Source organism: Sander lucioperca, chromosome 11, assembly GCF_008315115.2.
Source record: "Sander lucioperca isolate FBNREF2018 chromosome 11, SLUC_FBN_1.2, whole genome shotgun sequence".
Classification (NCBI taxonomy): domain Eukaryota; kingdom Metazoa; phylum Chordata; class Actinopteri; order Perciformes; family Percidae; genus Sander; species Sander lucioperca.
Window position 1 is genome coordinate 24,912,449 of NC_050183.1, and position 15,981 is coordinate 24,928,429.

Consider the following 15,981-nt stretch of genomic DNA (forward strand, 5'->3'; position numbering starts at 1 on the left):
GGTAGTTTCAATTTCATTAATTATTTCTTTTATTTTTTGAACAGTAATCCTTATTTTTTAGCAAATTAGTATTACATTTCCAGTACTCTTTGTCGTTCTTTTTCCTACAAGTTGGATTTAGTGTTACTTCTGTTATACAGTGATCAGTTAAAGGGGCTTTGGAAATTGAAGCTTGAAAGGTAAACTCTCTGAATGAACTAGCAGCCAGCCAGTAGTCAATTCTAGATTTAGTCAAGTCAAGTCAAGTCAAGTTTATTTATATAGCACATTTAAAACAACCAAAGTTGACCAAAGTACTGTACAAATATGTCTTGAGATGTGTTTTAAAACTGTCAATGGAGGGGGAACATCTGAGACAAAGTGGGAGACTATTCCAAAGCTTTGGAGCTTCCACAGAAAAGGCACGATCTCCCTTACCCACTAACCTCGATCTAGGAACAGTTAAAAATAATTGATTTGCGGATCTAAGAGGCCTGGATTTGGAGTAGGGGCTGAGGAGTTCTGAAATATAGTGAGGAGCCTGACCACGAATGGCTTTAAAAACAAATAAAAGAATCTTAAAATCAATCCTGTATTTAATAGGTAGCCAATGCAGGGATGCCAGAATTGGTGTGATGCTTTCTCTTTTCCTTGTGCCAGTCAGAAGTCTCGCTGCAGCATTTTGCACCAGCTGTAGGCGAGACAAAGAGGAATGGCCAATACCCAGATACAGTGAGTTGCAATAATCAAGCCTGGAGGAGATTAATGCAATGGTGACAGTCTTCATGTCATCAGAAGACAGGATGGTCTTCAGTTTGGCAATATTCCGGAGTTGAAAAAAGCAACTTTTGACCACAGAATTGATCTGTTTCTCAAAACGAAGTGATGAATCAAAGATGACACCGAGATTCCTTGCATGGACGTGAAGGTTAAGAGACAGCGGACCCAGGTGGCTAGCTATGCTTGCTGTGGTGATTGGGGGACCAAGAAGAATCACCTCTGTTTTAGAGTCATCCAGCTGTAAGTAGTTTTTGGCCATCCAGCATTTCACATCCTGGAGGCAGTTAAGAATGGATGTAATCGAGTTTGAATCCCCCAGATTTAACGGCAAATAGATTTGTGTATCATCGGCATAGCAGTGGAAAGAGACATTGTGTTGGCGGAATATATTGCCCAAAGGGAGCATATACAGAGCAAATAAAATAGGTCCCAAAATGGAACCCTGAGGTACTCCACAAGTAATAGGGGCTGTGGAGGAGTAAAGGCTGCCAATTTTAACAGAGAAAGTCCTATCGGCTAAATAGGAGGCAAACCACTTGAGGGCAGTGCCCTGGATGCCAACCTGGTCCTCAAGACGATTTAATAAAATATTGTGATCCACTGTATCAAATGCTGCACTAAGGTCTAACAGAATTAGGATGGCACATTTTCCACAGTCTAAAGCCAGTAGCAGGTCATTTGAAACTTTAAGAAGGGCAGATTCTGTACTGTGCCGAGCCCTAAACCCAGATTGAAATTTTTCCATGATGTTGTTATCTAAATGAGACAATAGCTGAGCATAAACAATTTTCTCCAGTACTTTAGACAGGAAGGGAAGCTTGGAAATGGGACGGAAATTATTTAAATCTGATTTGTCGAGGTTCGGTTTTTTAATAAGGATAGTCAGAGGGGCAATGGAGTCCAAAATATTTCCACAGATAGAATGAAACTCTGTGATTAATAGGTCTGTATTCAGCTGATGGGGTGGGGTTTTAGAACCGCTAGGTGAAAAGGAGGCTCTGAAGGCATCTGAGAAATAAGTTGGAGTGGATGTATTTATAGATCGGCAGTAGTGAGCAGGAGTTTGATGATTGGCGATGATTTGAAACAAGGTGGAGAACCTGATACACTGATGGTCTGAGACACCCAAATCCTCCACATCCAGAGAATCAATGGATAGACCCAGTGTAAAGACTAAATCCAAAGTATGACCACGGTTGTGAGTAGGGCAGGTAACATGCTGAGTAAAGTTAAAAGAGTCCATAGTTCCGAGAAATTCAGCACTGGCATTGGAAGGAATGTCCACGTGAATATTGAAGTCCCCAGAGATTAAAATCTTATCATAGCCTAAAACCACCGAAGATAAAAATTCTGAAAATTCAGTTAAAAATAGAGAATTCTGTTTGGGAGGGCGGTATACAGTTACACAAAGAACAGGCTTTATACCACCTGTTTTAAACATAAAAACCTCAAAACTGGTATAAGCATTTGAACCAACAGGAGTGCACCGGTGGCATTTTTTAAAAATAACAGCAATTTACATGTACCATTGGGTTTATACCATGTGTATTGTTTTTCTTCCGGGTTTAAAACTCTCCATATATCAACCAGGGAGTTACTATTCATAAATTCTCTAATTATGGGGTTGTAATGATTGCTGTAAAATTTAGAAGGCCATCTATCTTTCCATTCATCCGGGGTCATATTCCAATCACCTCCCATTAGAATTAAATCTGTGGGGTGGAGGGCTTTAAGCTCTGATACAGTATTAGTAATCTTATCAAGCATTTGTTTGTTTTGAGTAACAGTTCTATATCCATACACATTTGTTAATATGAGAAAATGGCTTTCAACTTTTAACACGACCGTTAGCCAGTGACCTTCCCCATCTGCTCTGTATGTGATGATGTCTCCTGGGAACCTATTAAAACAGATTGCTACACCAGCAGATGTATTGGTTCCGTGACTAAACAACATTCGATCACCCCATTGGTTAGTCCAAAATTTCACGTCTGAGTCGGAAGAATGCGTTTCCTGCAGTAAAATGCATTGTGTTTTACGCCCTTTGCAAAATAAAAATAAAGCTTTTCTCTTAACTAAGTCTTTAAGACCCATCACATTTAACGTAGCAGAAAGTGCAATTGAACATTAAGATGGATAAATAACGAACCAATCCAACACAGAACTCAGAATTAACTTGTAAAAGTTGTCCTATGCTGTGAGTAACAAATAAAGTGTCCCATGTTATGCGTGATTATAGTAGCTTTACGGTAATAGCGTCTCAGAACTGGTTTCAAAATAAAAGCATTCGTCGGGTACATAGCGAAAGACAGTCACCGAAAGCAAATACCGTCAAAGGAAATGTACGGACTTTGTGATATCTACTTTCAAAATAAAAGCTCAAATAATTGACAAATGTATGCTTAAGCCAATAGTTTTTTATTGGAATGTCTAACAAGGCCCTGTTTCCACACACTAATTTCACTTCAGGGTAATAGTAGACGTACACCGCCTCATATTGCCACTGAAGGATTTTAATTCAAAAAATGTGACCGATTGACCGGTCTGGCCCTAAAAAGGCCAGACTTAATCTGACTCCAATTCTTTGGTCACATACACTCTGATTTGGTGTTCGTTTACTGGTAGATCAGAGAAATAAAACTCAGGAATCAAATCAAGACCAAGAGTCGTCCAGTTAAAGTTAATAACAAGTTTAGTGAATGATTGACACTGCAATACAATTACGTGTACACGGACCAGATACACAAAGGCAGAGTCTATCTCTCCTAACGGACCAACAGAGTCTCTCCCAGCATCAGGTGCTGCTAAGTTAAGATACTGTCTATTTATCCATTTCTGTCCCATCCCTGGTGGTGCTCTCATCAGTTTGGATCCAGTCCAGATCTTCTGGCTCCAGCCGGCTCCTAACGAATTTGTAACACACTGTATAAAAACATGACCTTAACTTCCCATTCTCAGGTCAGAAGAGACAAGTCGCTATTGTGGGATTTTGATACACCTGTGTTTTTAATCTCCTGCTAACTTTAAGGAGTTTTCATGAGAGCCAGGTCACTTCCATAAATCCCGCGCTTGCAAAACGTTCGCCATTGTTGCAACAAGGTCAGTCTCATGAACTCTAAAACCTCTTCTTAACACTTTCACAACATATATTCTAACAATCCCTCTTTACCATACCATAATAAGTGTGAAACAGTAAAAAGTTTAGAAAAATATCCCTCTTTTTACACAGCAAACGCTGTGTAACATAAAAACTAACTAATCTCTAACTACCTAACTGCTAACCTAGACACGGTTTAAGGTGATTAACAACATTAGAAAAATGGACTATGATGCTGGTAACAAAATGGCAGTGCGGTGTGGTGCGTGTAGCCTATATGTAGAATTTAGCTGCTAGTGTAAGCTGTATTGCATTGCTGTCTATGACTATACTTTGGTGGTTACACTTTTTATTTGTGGAAATCTCTAAACATAATGGAACAGCAAAAACTTCAACACAAACATCTACTTCTATTAAAATTGTAAAATCACACTTTAAACCTATGTCTTGCTTAAGGCTATACTGACTACAAAACTACTAAAATTAGACTTATGTTTTAGCTTTTCAGTTACATTCATTCAAATCAAAAGGCCTGTTGGGGCCACGTGCAAAACTGTGAAACAAAGTAGGATCAGGAAAAGAGGATAGAAAAACAGTTGGCGATAGGACGGATGGGAATTGGAGAGGGGGGAACTGGGTGGTGACAAGGGATGAATTTGGACCCAGCGAACTAAACTCCTTCCTCCTCTGAGGAAGTATCAATCTCGTAAAAATTGTTCCCATCACTAGATGGACGATAACTTGGAAGTGGGGCTTCTTGGGTAGCAACCATTTGGTAGAGTGGGGGAGCACCCTCTTTTGATAAGGCCGTGGTTATCAATCTATTGATTAGAGTTCTATAACAGGGAATGGCACAGCACCCGCAGCAGTTGAGGATACCAATTAGCACAGCTATGGAAATCAATATTGACATTATCATGTCTTTTCATCTTTTAAACATTCCATGCATCCAATTGGCTACAGGCTCATGTTGTACGTAACTTAAGCATTAATATCAACATTAAATATTTAATTTTTCTACTAATTCTTTCAAGCCATCAGAGAGGTTGTTCTCAGCTGGTTTAGCAATGCCCTTCTCCGCATCCCATGTGTAATTAGCAAAACGCTGTAATACAATTCAAATTTTGTTTACTGCTTCCTACCAGAAAAGAATGACTTAAACGCCCGCACCAAATTTGATTGCGTGCAATAAACTTGTCTGGTAGATACGCCTCTGGGTGCATCAAGCTTTATCACACATGCACAATCTGTCATCAAAAGTGCTACCAGGAGTGCCCCTCCTTGCTCGGTACGGGACAGGTTCAGGTGCAGCTTGTGGAGCATGGAAGATACATCGTCGAACTGCCTCCACACAGCCCTCCACCTCAGCTCTACTGGCGCTTTGATTAACAAACCATGAGGCCAAGTGGTTACCTATGTCGGTAGTGATGTTAAAACCAAGACGAGCTTAGTAGATGCACACGTTTTCCCCTCCTGTTCTCGAGAAGCAGGTGTCATTACCTGGAAAAGGTTTGAGTAACAGGTGAGACGATATTTACTGAAGGAAACGGCAAACTCAATGACCTGTATTTTCCTTTTAGGTGTGAGGTTTAGAGAGTGCATAGCTAAACAGACTAAAGATACATTGCAAACCTGTGACATCATTTTTGTTGTTTAATTTTGAATAGGGTCTTACTGTGGAGCATGCTTATGCAAGTATTCCATAGCTGTTTTATCTTTGCGGGTCAAGTCGGTTGGATAGGTGACAATTTGATTTAGCAAAATAAAGGTTGTCTCGGGTTCAGTGACTGGAGGTTCTTGTACGCGGATAGCAATTCTCTCACATGGGTCTTTTCAGCTACATCTAGACACACCCAATAGATACCCTGGTCTGCCTTGTTTACATTCCTCACTGTCACTATACTATCCCAACTAGGTGACTGGCCAATTGACGGTTTTCTAACTAAGGTCCATCTGGACGTCTGCTCGGTGTCGGCTTTGTAACCCTCGGAATCTGCGTGAGAGTGTTGGAACACATGGTCCCAATTGGTACAGTACTCTGTGCAGAGATAGGCTTGATCGGTAGCCCTTCCTCTCGCTTTGCACACAAATTGTTGGCCTGAACATGGGTCCACAGTAAATGACTGCGTTCTGCCCCTGGTTAATGTAATTGAGTGGGTTGCATGGTGACTTTGTTTTATTCGTCGATGGTCATGGGTAGGCATGGTTGGTATGCTCGGTTTTGTATCAGTGGTCAGATTCAGATATTTTCCTGTTTTTTAGCAGCTGCAGGTCGTGCCATATTGGTGGCAGTATAATTAGTGCAGCTAAGAAGAGGAAACACATCGTTCCCCTGAGTCCGCACAGTCCCGGAAGTCTAAAAGGATGCCACGGGCGTCTGTGGTCCATTTGTGGTTGGGCTTCTGGTTAGAGACTCTTTACTGATGAGTCTAGTTCACTTTCTCCTCTAATATGGTTGAGGGATGCAATATCTATATCTATATCTAGATATAGATATAGATATACGCATATATGTATACATATATATTTTCTTCACTGGGTTTGAGACGGTCCACTAATAACACTTTTCTAGTCTAAAAGACCCCCTTTGTAGCCCAGACTCCCCTCTCCCACCTCGGATCAGTGAGACTAGACTCCTCAGCCCGCTCTGTCTCCCCCAGACAACCCAAATACCTTATTACAGTGTGATGGAGGTGAATCCAGGTGGTCCTTTCAGTGATTTCAAAGTGGTAGCAGTAGAGAGTAGAACTTGATATGATTCCACCTAGGGCTGGACCATATGTTTCGCTTTATCACTTCAAAGAGCACCCATAGCCACCGGGTTCCTGATGTTAAGTCAAACAAAACAAAACAGATTTTTTAGCCATAAAACAAACAAGCAAACAGAAATAAAAATCCAAAATAACACGTTATTTATTAAAATACTTTATTTAAATGTGGTATGCTATCCCTCTTTTGAGGCATGCACACTCATGACTCAATAACAAATCAAAATAATGTTTAGTGTTTTTCTTTTTTTTTTTTTTTTTTTGTTAAACACCGTCCTTTGTCACAATAGCAAAATACAAAAAAGTTGTATAAAATAACAGAAGGTAAATAAATGTTCACCAAAATGCACTACATAGTGTAAAAAGATGTGTCATATAGCAAGTCCAAATAATACAGGGTCTGTAGTGTAGCGTTACTAACAAACCCAGCAGAGTCTAATAGAACAGGTTATTTAAAACCAAATCTCATGGCTACCTAAATTGGCTTCAATTATAATCTCAACCAATGAACTGAGGTGAATCAAACAAAACATGTTGTCTATTTCAGGGATCTACAAGATGGGGTAAGTGGCCCCTTGGGGGTCCTCAGAGTTAATGCAAGGAGGGAGTCCTGAATTAATTGAAAGTTATTATTTTTATTTTTTTTTTTTAAGTTAAAGTGTTAACATGAGTCCAGTATATCATTAGCAAATATAAATCCTCACTGGCCTCCAGGGAAGGTAGTCTCTAAAGTAGCCATCCACAGATACAGTAAATCTTAAGGATTCACCACGGCCCATGCATGTTTAGCATTAAAACATGATTTGTAGAACCACAAAAACAATCTTTAGGATATGGTGATAACTTGTTATTCCATGCACTAGATAGGTAAATATCAAGGTGTTAGTACGCCCTACACGTAGGCCCAGTTTAATATGCAAATGCATTCATAATATATATAGCAGGGGACAGTGTTCCATCACGAATTAAAATGTACCCTAGAGCTAGTTGTAGTAGAAAGAAAGTAACAAATATAGAAAGCAAGTTAAAAATGTACCACAGTACAGTGGTGCTAAGTGTAAGTAACAATAGCACGATTTATGTTTGACTGTCAAATGTGAGTGTGTTCCCAGAGGGCTCACTAAGAAACCACATCAAGGGCCAGACATGTAGATTATCGACATGCTTTTATTTAATCAAAAATTAAATGCCTCGCATAATCTTCTCATACATAGTTGGATAGAAATAAAAAACGTAAAAAAGTAAGCAAAAATGCTGTTAGCCATTATAGAAGAAAGTGGCCAAAAGTTTGAAAAAAGCAGCAAAATACAAAGAAAACGCAACTAAACTTAGGTGGGCCAAAATTATTGTATACCAAACGTGATATGCGGGTCGGATAAAAATCTATTTGGCCAGCTGGCCTTGAGTTTGACACACGTGCCCCAACCTAAAAATAAAAAATAAATAAAAGCAAGCTAAACCCTCAGCTAGGTCCTGATAATATCCGTGTACGAGACAGCCGCTGTGTCTCGGAACTTAAAACCCTCTGTTACGCCCCGTAGCTAGGGGTATCAGGACATAACATAAAACCAGATGGAATTGGTATTAGAAAGGACATTTATTCCAGAACCAGGTAAATGACAACAAACAGTGCTCAAACAAAAGGACAAGTGGGCTGATGGGTGCTGCGGAAAACAAAAACAGAATATAACAAAAGGAGATCTTCAAAGGGAAAACTATTTCTACATCTACCTGAAAACAAAAGAGTAAACAAAACACCTCTCTAACTTAAATACTTGGTTAAACACAAAACAGTACTCACAGCACCCCTGAACCTAGTGTGACTAATACAACACAAATGGACTAAATGCAGGAAGGATATCAGTTTTCAGATCTTACTCCTAGGCCCACGTCCTCACACTCTAACAGTTTCTCCACAAAGTCTGATCTGGCAGCTGCCCTCAGCTGCAAACAATTAGGCTCTTTAAGCTGGAGGCAGAGTTGATTGACTCCTCTCGATTGGCCAGTCAGGTGGTGGCCTGCCACACCAATCAGCAGCTCCCTTCTCCAGGCACTAGGCGGGGCTTTCCTGGTCCATCCAATCAACATCACGGGATGGCACAGCCTGCTTTGCATCTCATACCATTCTCCAATATACCACACACATGAGGGTGTTGCCGGCAGCCGTAACACCCTCTTTTCCAGACCTAAGCACAACTCAGAGCAATAAGCAACAAGGAAAGAGTACCAAATGAAATAGACATTGTGAGGCGCAGGTATACAGTGAGGAAAATAAGTATTTGAACACCCTGCTATTTTGCAAGTTCTCCCACTTAGAAATCATGGAGGGGTCTGAAATTGTCATCGTAGGTGCATGTCCACTGTGAGAGACATTATCTAAAAAAAAACAAATCCAGAAATCACAATGTATGATTTTTTTAACTATTTATTTGTATGATACAGCTGCAAATAAGTATTTGAACACCTGAGAAAATCAATGTTAATATTTGGTACAGTAGCCTTCGGTTGCAATTACAGAGGTCAAACGTTTCCTGTAGTTTTTCACACACTGCAGGAGGGATTTTGGCCCACTCCTCCACACAGATCTTCTCTAGATCAGTCAGGTTTCTGGGCTGTCGCTGAGAAACACGGAGTTTGAGCTCCCTCCAAAGATTCTCTATTGGGTTTAGGTCTGGAGACTGGCTAGGCCACGCCAGAACCTTGATATGCTTCTTACAGAGCCACTCCTTGGTTATCCTGGCTGTGTGCTTCGGGTCATTGTCATGTTGGAAGACCCAGCCTCGACCCATCTTCATGCTCTAACTGAGGGAAGGAGGTTGTTCCCCAAAATCTCGCAATACATGGCCCCGGTCATCCTCTCCTTAATACAGTGCAGTCGCCCTGTCCCATGTGCAGAAAAACACCCCCAAAGCATGATGCTACCACCCCCATGCTTCACAGTAGGGATGGTGTTCTTGGGATGGTACTCATCATTCTTCTTCCTCCAAACACGGTTAGTGGAATTATGACCAAAAAGTTCTATTTTGGTCTCATCTGACCACATGACTTTCTCCCATGACTCCTCTGGATCATCCAAATGGTCATTGGCAAACTTAAGACGGGCCTTGACATGTGCTGGTTTAAGCAGGGGAACCTTCTGTGCCATGCATGATTTCAAACCATGACGTCTTAGTGTATTACCAACAGTAACCTTGGAAACGGTGGTCCCAGCTCTTTTCAGGTCATTGACCAGCTCCTCCCGTGTAGTTCTGGGCTGATTTCTCACCTTTCTTAGGATCATTGAGACCCCACGAGGTGAGATCTTGCATGGAGCCCCAGTCCGAGGGAGATTGACAGTCATGTTTAGCTTCTTCCATTTTCTAATGATTGCTCCAACAGTGGACCTTTTTTCACCAAGCTGCTTGGCAATTTCCCCGTAGCCCTTTCCAGCCTTGTGGAGGTGTACAATTTTGTCTCTAGTGTCTTTGGACAGCTCTTTGGTCTTGGCCATGTTAGTAGTTGGATTCTTACTGATTGTATGGGGTGGACAGGTGTCTTTATGCAGCTAACGACCTCAAACAGGTGCATCTAATTTAGGATAATAAATGGAGTGGAGGTGGACATTTTAAAGGCAGACTAACAGGTCTTTGAGGGTCAGAATTCTAGCTGATTGACAGGTGTTCAAATACTTATTTGCAGCTGTATCATACAAATAAATAGTTAAAAAATCATACATTGTGATTTCTGGATTTTTTTTTTTAGATTATGTCTCTCACAGTGGACATGCACCTACGATGACAATTTCAGACCCTCCATGATTTCTAAGTGGGAGAACTTGCAAAATAGCAGGGTGTTCAAATACTTATTTTCCTCACTGTATATATGGGTACATGCTGTATGGGTATATGTATTTTTTGTTCGAAATAAAAATAAATGAAATGAAATGAAAAGTCACCGTCATGCAGTAGATCATTTATCAACTTGGAACAGTTCTGACAACTCCTCAATAATAGGTTTGTGGGGGGAAACGCTTCGTGTCTGTGTGAGCAATAGCGTCTTCAGAGCGTTTGGTAAAGAAAGGAGGAGTTCCTCCATGTGAGGTTCCTCCTTCCTCTATGTGAACGCACAGCCAATCTACGTCTGATCTGACAACAGTGAAGAAAAAATTTCACTCTAGTCGATCTTAGGCAACAGAATAAGAAAGTGCAGATAGGCAGAGTGGAAGAAGAAGTCAAATCATTTGCGTAAGGAGGGTACTAAAGTAAAATTACAAACAATGAGCTGACGCCAGCAATATGCAAAACAAATAAAACCTAAGTAAAAAATATGTATGTAGTAAAAATAACATGCCCCAAAAGTTGAGGAAAAAATAACCAAAATAGTAATGAAGAAAAGTGCTCATATTTTTTGAAAAAAAAAAACAAAACAGTTAAATCAAACAAATAAGTGTTTCAAACAAGTAATCCGTTCAGCAGGTCTTATATGTATGACTGTTAGGCAGTTCAAGGAATAAAGTACCATATTTCATATGTTTTGTTTATACAGGGAAAATCCTAATTCGTCTTTTTTAGTAGAATATATCAGATTACAAGAATATCTGAACGCATTTACATAATCCCGGTACTGACTGGTTTTTGGCTTTGAAATCTTAAATTAGTGACGTATACAAAAGTAGGCCTAACATTAGTTGTCTTAAAGTTTCTAGGTTATGGTGTTTGTGATATAGCATTTTAATTTCATGTAAGTGGTTACCCTCCTGAGGTAGAATGTAGTCCCAACACATCACTATTGTCTGCCACAGTTAGCAATTTAGTTGTTACTGACCTCATGTCTTAGCATGTTTTCTAAGTTAAACCTGGAAAAGAACAGAGTCCATCTGGCCTGACATGAATTAAGTCTTTCCTGATGTATTCCAAGTTTTTATGGTCTGTCCACCCAAGAAAAGGTTGCTCCGCCCCCTCCAACCATTGCCTCCACTCTTCCATAGCTGTTTTGACAGCTAACAGTTCCTTGTTCCCCACATCATAATTCTTTTCTGCAGGAGTCAACTTACGTGACAAATAGGCGCAGGGATGCATCCGGTTATCCTTGGCGGACCTCTGGGACAACACCGCTCCTATCCCCTCGTTGGATGCATCAACCTCGACCACAAACTGCCGTTGGGGGTCAGGAACAGTGAGTACAGGTGCCGTGGTAAAAAGTTCCTTCAGACGCTGGAAGGCTTTCTCGGCCTGGGGGGTCCACTGAAATGGTGTCTTGGAAGAGGTGAGTGAATGCAGGGGCGCTGCAACAGAACTGAAGTTTCGAATAAACTTTCTGTAGAAATTAGCGAACCTCAGAAACTGCTGTACCTTTTTCCGGTTGAGTGGAGTTGACCAATCTGCCACTGCACTGACCTTAGCTTGCTTAGGCTTGAAAGACCTTTGCCGGGTCCATTTGCATCTGGTTGGCAGAGACGATGTAACCCAGGAACGAGATGGTAGCTGCTTGAAAGTCACACTTTTCAGCTTTGACATAAAGGTTGTTCTCCAAAAGCTTCTGAAGGACCTGGCGTACATGAGTGACATGAGAATCAGTATCTGGAGAGAAAATCTGAATATCATCGAGGTACACAAATACAAAAATATTCAAGTACTCTCTCAATACATCATTGACAAAAGTCTGAAACAGAGCAGGAGCATTGCAAAGTCCAAAAGGCATGACAAGGTACTCATAATGTCCACCAGGAGTGTTAAAACCTGTCTTCCATTCGTCTCCTTCTCTGATTCTGATGAGGTGATAAGCATTCCTGAGATCTAGCTCAGTGAAGACTGTGGCTGTTTGGAGCAGTTCAAAAGCAGAGGAGATCAGTGGGAGTGGGTAACGGTTCTTTACTGTAATGTCATTTAGAGAACTATAGTCAATGCATGGCCTGAGGGAGCCATCCTTCTTACCCACAAAGAAAAACCCTGCACCAGCAGGAAAGGAGGACGGATGCATGATTCCAGCCTTTAAAGAGGAGGTAATGTACTCATCCATGGCAGCTCTCTCCGGCCCAGAAATGGAGTAGAGACGCCCCTTCGGAATGGGCGCGCCAGGTAGCAGATCAATGGCACAGTCAAAAGGTCGATGAGGAGGAAGAGACAGAGCTTAAAGGTTAACGTTAGTTAAGTCTGGGTAGTCAGGATCACTGTCTGAGCGTAGTTTAAAAAATTGGAAAAACAGGTTAAAGATCCAATTTTTTTTTTTATTTGTCAAGGTGGGAAAAAATGAAAAATTGGATATTTTAACCCATTTTTTTGTTTTTCCAAATGTCCGTTTGTGCTTAGAAAATTGAACTGATAAGCGTTACACTGACCCACACGGATTGTGAAACTATGGGTCTAAAACAACTGGTTACTCTGTCCTGGAAACTCATGATCTTGAGGCTCTCAAACAGCTACAATAGATAGAGATACTTCATTAATCCCGAGGGAAATTAAGGTAATACCTTGGATTTATGAAAAGTAGTAATATTTCTATTGACATGGCTCAAATGCCTACATTTACGTTTCCAACAGCCTACAACGTTATTTTTACGACGGAAGATACGTATTTGAAACCCCTACAATACAAAGTTAGGTTTAAGAAATTTGAAATAGTTTGTGCCCGACCTTATGAATTGTTTGTGTTGTAGCATATGGCTATATTATGTCACCTAGCTTTTCATTGCCTTGTTTCATGGGGCTTATCTTTGCAGAAGTAGGTCCATGTGTTATGCTTTTCACTGGAATTTGTTCATGGGGCATTATTGTTAAGGTATTACCTTAATTTCCCTCGGGATTAATTAAGTATCTCTATCTGTTGCAGCTGTTTGAGAGCCTCAAGATCACGTGTTTCCAGGTTGATGTGATAGTGTAGTGGACAGCGAGGCAGGCTTGTGTGTTGTTTTTGCCAAGAGAGTTCTAGTCCAGCGCTACACGGATCGTCCAAGTTACTTTTAAAACACATTTTTCCCGCTGTTCTCAGATATTCAGGTAAGTTCAGTACAGTTTATATTGAGGTGCGACATGCAAAGGCCAGTAAAATGTTTATGAATGTATAGCAAATCTGTTGACGTGGGCTCCTTGATAGGTTCACACGGCATCTGGACAAGCTCGGAAACCAGTAGGTGGAAAAACCAGAAGGCACATAACACTGGGTGAGTCTGAGCATTATGTGTCCTTAGTAGCCTAGATAAATGTTGCACATCATGCAAACTTTCTTAACGAGAATTTTAGCTTTTCTATCTGCATTGCCAGACAAAAACTCATGATAGACCTCTTCAAATTAAGGCACAGGGCCTCTCAATCGTGAAATGATTATCTCTCTCTCTATATATAGATATATATATATATATCTATATAGATATATATCTATATATAGATATAGATATCTATATATAGGCGCATTGCTATTATGATCCACCTTATTCTAGATCTCTATCCATGAAATACTCAAGTTAGTTCAAGAGAAAGCCGTGGGCTTTTGTTTATTAGTATTGAGTAAAATATTTGCTTTAGTCATAATAGAGGAAGAAGGTCAAGAGATTGGTTAAAGAGGATAAATATAGGATAATGATAGGATAGATGCAAAAGAATAACAGGAACGTATCTTTTCTTTCCTTGAAGTGTTGGAAGCATTGGCCATACCAGGAAGCATTGCCTCCTATTGAACTTTTTGCACACAAGTATGTGTGGTCTTGGCAGGAAAGCCCAGGAGGAGATGATCTCAGAGCTTCGCCAACAGAAGTTGTACTTGGAGTCTCAGGCTGGGAAGTTGGAGGCCCAGAATGCCAAACTGGAGGAGCATCTAGAGAAAATAAGTCAGCAGGAGCAAAGCAATAAGAGCTGTATGCTGGAGCTGGAAACAAGGCTCCAAGAGGTGAGGAGATATTACAGGGAGATGGAGCGGAAAGCTAGATTTTATGTACCGATAGACATGAAGGTCCTTTGACATGCTGCTTTTTGGATGCTTTTATATAGGCCTCAGTGGTCCCCTACAGGGCATGGAATTAACACCCGACCATCAGCCAAATGCGGGTGAATTTTGCAATTTTTCGCATTTTCATTACTCACACAATCCCAGCAGTCCCACGTGCAGCCACTGACCAAGCGGGAGTGAGAACGGGTAAAGTTAATTTCCTCTGATGAAGGCGAGACGTGTGTGTGACTCAAACATCTCACATTTACCAACAAAACGTACTGCTAAAGACCATGCAAAACATTTCAGACAATCCTGCCAACATGTATACATTTTAACCAGTGGTGTAGTGGTCCCTGGAGAAGTGGGTATACTCTCAGTTTTCACCTTTTTTTTTTTTTTTTTTTTCTAAAGTAGTCCAGAAAAAAGCCCTGTTTTAGAAACAGTGACATGTAAGACTATGATTTAGTTTACCCAAAAATCTGTCATTTCTACTTGCTCACTATTATAAAATGATCATGACTTGATTAGGAGCAGCTTGTAGTTACTACTGGTCACACAAGCAGCCTGGATGAATGTAAAATGTATTTATCATGAGGCAAACATGGTGTTATCTCTTCTCCTCTAAATGTGCAGTCATATTGCCACTGGCAATTTGCCAGTAGTTTAAAATAATGATTGATTTGGAAACCACCTTAAAACTTACCTCAGAATTATGTCTTCCATCAACTGGGGTGGCACACCGCCGCTTGTGTTATTTCTTCTTCTGTTGTTTGGTCTGCTGCCGTTATCGTAGTCAAGTGGCACCTGAGGTTTTTTTTTGTTCTTTTTCACTGGCACCTGAGGTATTAGCGATATTTTCCTCGGCATGACCCGCCCTACTCTGCCTCTGATTGGCTCATCAGTCCTCATGCCTAAAGTTAACCAATCTAATCAGTGAAAGCAGCGAGTACCAGCCAATTAGAGGCAGAGGAGGGTGGGTCATGGCTTCACTATCCTTGAGGAAAAAATGGGCAATCTGGCTCACAGATATTACTGAATGGTGCGCATCAGGGGGGATTTAGAAGTGGGTATACGCAATGCTGACTGAAAAATAAGTAGGTATACGCCGTATACCAGCGTATACCCTGGACTACACCACTGATTTTAACATCAATGTACGCTGGAACGATTTTCCACTATAAAGTCAGCGGATGCTGTTTCAATCTGTCGGCTGTCTGCAGCTGGGGGGGGGGGCTGCTCCGTTTCCCCGCGACTGACGCGCACACACAATCACACACAATCACACACAATTACACACGCTGGATGCAGGAAAAAACGCAGATGAGACCTACAGGATGACCTAAATTGAGGACAGCTGCGCTCGTTATTGTATGTGCAATGATAAGTTAAAGTCCAATAAGTACTTTATTAAACCGTATGAATGTGTGTCCCAGGCCAGGTTAGGAAATTAACTAA